We start from the raw sequence: 4415 nt of genomic DNA, 5'->3' as shown, positions 1-4415 counted from the left end.
AACTAGGAAAATGTGTAGATCCTCCTAACAGTATGATCCAAGATTACCCTCAAAAATAAAAATATAAGAACATACAAATAGAATAGGGTGAGAGCAAGTATGTCCCTTTTGTCCTATAATAGGGAAAATCCTAGTACTGGGTAGGTGCTACCTGATTGGATAGTTCTATCTTATGAGGTAGTTTGCTACGGCTTCCAGCTATTATGATGGTTTAGCTCAAGGTCTAATTTTCTAAAAGCCACAGGTTCCCAAATTGCCCCTACTGTAAACAGTAGAGCCCCATTCTATCACCATGATACAAACGGGAGAGTTCCACGGGTATCACAGTAAATAAAATGAGTTTCAATCTGAGCAGAAGTCTTCACGGATACTAATGGGGTAAAACCCACGGGTACCGCTACATGACTCCCTCCTACTTTCCTAGAGGGTGAGAAAGCTCGAGTATAGGGCTGAAGTGTGTGAGGACCTTGTGTAAGTACTCAGTGTGTGCAGGGACACATTTATCTCTTCCCTTCGTGGGGGGGAGTTTTTTTTTTGCATATTTTTCGTTTTGAAAAAATTTGCTGTAGGAACAAGACAAGCAAAAAGGGTTAGAATAATAACAAAATGATATATCAAGACTTTTCGAATTTGGCGAATAAAAACCCCCTAATTACGATTTCAATTTATATGAGCATAAAACTAGATCTATTCTTGGACCTCTAAATGATGAGTTAAAAAAAACAAGTCCCTAGTGGAGTCGCCAGGCTGTCGCATGGTATTCTGCTATCGCTTGGACAAATACTCACCGAAGTGGGAAAAAGTGAGGAGTCGCCACTTTAATTTTGAGGGAAATTAAAGGAAATCATTTTTACACAAAAAAAAGATAAATTAAAAGAAACCACTTCAAAAACAGGGATTTTAGGTTCGACGTCCATATATGGGCGAGGAAGGTGTTAGGCACCCCACCTCGTCCCTCTATGAGAGTAAACAGATTTAACATTATGCTCTTTACAAATTAAAATTGGAAGTTAGGGGGGGTTAGAATGATGGTGTTAATCCCTTTGATAAAAGGGAATATTTGATTTGTCACTGTTTCAGGTTACCCAGATACATAAGTACATGAGATGACCCTTAGTGAGTTGGTGTTGCGCAGCGGTTTTGGTTTAGAGGGTTACTTTGTGTATTGTGCTATTTAGTTTGGATTTGAGAGAATCCGGGTAAAAACCTCTCCCGATCTCTAGGGGTAATATGTTTAAAGTTTGAGTGAGGAATCTCGGATAAGAACTCTCCTCCGATCTCCACACATTTATTAAAAATTTTGGTTGAGAATCGGATAAGAACTCTCCTCCGATCTCTTTAAATTTTAATTTAGACTTAAGCATGAAGAATCTCGGACAAGAACTCTCCTCCGATCTCCGCATATTTATTAAAATTTGATTTGAGAATCGGATAAGAACACTCCTCTGATCTCTTTAAGTATTTATTAAAATTTTGATTGAGAATCGGATAAGAACTCTCCTCCGATCTCTTTAAGTATTTATTAAAATTTTTGATTAAGAATCGGATAAGAACTCTCCTCCGATCTCCTGTTTTTGTTTGAATGAGGATCAGGTAAGAACTCTCCCCTGACCTCTTAGAATTTAATTACGATCGTATATCATAAGAATCTTAGACTAAGGGTTCTGGCATCTGAAAATGCTGGGAACCCGAATAAGGCTTCTCTTAACCCATTGACACCCTATAACTAGGTAGGGGATGCCTAATTGAATTTTTACCGATCTCCTTTGTGATCGCCTTACCAGTACCTTTTGATAGACAATGTTCAATCTCTTTCGCTTACTAGTCTGGGATTCGATCTTACCTCGATCCCCCACTATACCAGGCTATCTCCTGAACTTGTTTAGTGGTTCAACTTCATAACTTTTCCTCCAATTTATTATCCAAACTTTTATTATTTTAAAGAAATTCTCGTGTTAAGATACAGCTACCAACATTTTATCAAACTACCTACACATTACCCGTAACCAGAACAACTACATTTGAAGGTAATAAAGGCTAAGAACAAATAAATAACATGAACTGATGAACAAAAAGGTAGACTCAAGAGAATAACCACCTTCGTGGGGGTCTTTAATATAACATAAACTTGACGAAAATTACGAGGATGAAAACAAAGAAAATAAAAACGAGCACTTGATAAAGCAACGGTCTAGACGCTCACCTGTAGGGAGTTGAATATATTGAACTAAATATTGTGGACCTATGTGCTAATAGTCTGGGGACTAATGCTTGCCTTGAAATGAAGAATACCAAGTTAGAATGCAGTCGAGCCGAAGTAACAGTAACCGGGTTGGAATGTGATTGAGCTTGGAAAATCAAAAGTGGATATAAAGATGATGAAGACAAAACTGAAACTGAGAGATGGTATCGCAGAGTAATGAACAAACTGAAAAAGAAGAGTTTTAGTGTCCAACACTCCTTCAATCGAAATACTTTAGAAAACTGGTTTCTGAAGTTTTTCTATTTTGAAAGCTTAAAAATAGCAGAGTAGCAAGACTGAATCAAGTTTCAGAGCCTTTCCACTATAATCACCACCCCTTTTTTTCATCCCCCTTACAGTTTTTTCATGCAGGTATTTATAGGGAACGAGTGCTCCCAATGAAGGGTCAGGATTTCCCCTGAGGGAGATGGAAAGTTTGAATTTTAAAGGACATGATCTGATGCCTGAGAATTGAAGAGAATCAAAACGAACGACTGAGATCCTATTCTGAATATTTGTCCTTTCTCTTTTCTAATCCAACGGCTCCAAATTTTCTTGTCAAGGGAGATCCGAGGGCCGGGAATAAAAGGCGCCGGTCTTATCATCTTCTCTTTGATCCAAGGGCTCCGGGCTTGTCCTTACAAGTAAGATCAACGGTGGAGATCGAGATGTACAGGACTGTCATGACATGTCCTGGCACCTGTCAGCAATGTGGGCAATTCTGCAAATGAGGCGTGCAGTGGAGATTTGATCTCGTCTGTAACGCTTTAACTACCTCGACTCTGATTATAACGATAGTTATTGAATGTTGTCTCATCCTCTCCTTGCTTTCCGATCTCCCATCCATTTCGATCTTTCATCATGACCTTTTTCGATTTCTCATACCGGGCCCTTCTCTCGATCTCTCCGATTCCAGAATCTTCCCCTCTATCCGAGCTACTTTAGTGAAAGCATTTAATCCTTTAGTTACCGATGCATTCGCTTCGATTTCCGCTAGTAATAAATGCTCAAACCCCCTATATATATGCCTCAGCGGGGAATTTCTCCCACATTCCATTTCTCCTCCTTCCATTTCTCTCTTCTGCTACTCTAATTTCTCTGGTAACATTTTAGCCATGGTGACTGCTTTTGATCTTTTTCTGACTATTCTCTTAGCTCCCCGACTGAAAATTTACGACCCTGGTGATCGGAAAATCATGATAACCACATCTGATGACACTGAAAGAATCGGACTAATTTACCGATCAAGATAAAAAATATCGATCATACTGATCTCGGGTCGTCTACCGATATAATCGGTGAGCCGATTTCGAGCGAGAATACTGCTAATTTTCCTCTTAACACCGGTGACTGCCTTTTAAAGTTCATTTGGCTCCTCACTACATCGGGCGTCCCGACTGTAGCTCGGTTCTGGTTGATGACATCGGCAATGACTCCTCATCATCATGAGAGTCATAGTCACCCCTCTGAGCTGTACATCTATCCGATGGCCATGGCTGGCTTTCTGATCACACATCTTTTGATTCACCCACTAGACCAGGCTTTGACATAGGTCCCTGCTAGATCTTTAGAGATCGCCCAAATGATGTAATCTGACCTTTAAAGGTTCTTAATGATGTAATCCTATCTCTTAAGATCACCCAAATGATGTAATCTGCCCTTTTGAAAATGAAATGAAATTTTATTTTGACAGTTATCATTTTATTATTGCATTGGTTATTTTTCGATCTTTAATGTGTTTATCCGATCTGATTCCTAACTGAATCACCCATATCCGATCTGTAACTCCGAACATGTGCCTTAATCCGCCAATTTTTAACCAGCCGATCTCCTCTTATTTTATTTTGTTTCTGGAATGTTCTTGCGACGTGTCAGAAAAGCAGGCAAATTCCACTAATCGATGTGCCGCTTGGGACACTGTGAGCATTGAATGCTCAAACGGGTATAAATAGGGGAAGGGTCAGTCAGTTGCTCCTTTATGTTATTTTCAACCTTCTGCGAGCGATTCCAAAACTCTCTCGTTTCTTCAAGTTCTTCCGACGCTGATCACACTTCGGTAAGGGTTTTGATCTTTCTCTTAGTTAAACTTCTTCCATTTCTTTGAAAATGAGTGGCGTCGAAGGTCAGAGAGCGGCGAGCCCCCCTTCCGTCCATGTCTCGTGGTCATTGGATG

The sequence above is a fragment of the Hevea brasiliensis genome, chromosome 6 (assembly GCF_030052815.1).
Source record: "Hevea brasiliensis isolate MT/VB/25A 57/8 chromosome 6, ASM3005281v1, whole genome shotgun sequence".
Lineage (NCBI taxonomy): Eukaryota > Viridiplantae > Streptophyta > Magnoliopsida > Malpighiales > Euphorbiaceae > Hevea > Hevea brasiliensis.
The sequence above is the reverse complement of the archived record's forward strand: the minus strand, read 5'-3'. Positions refer to the sequence as shown.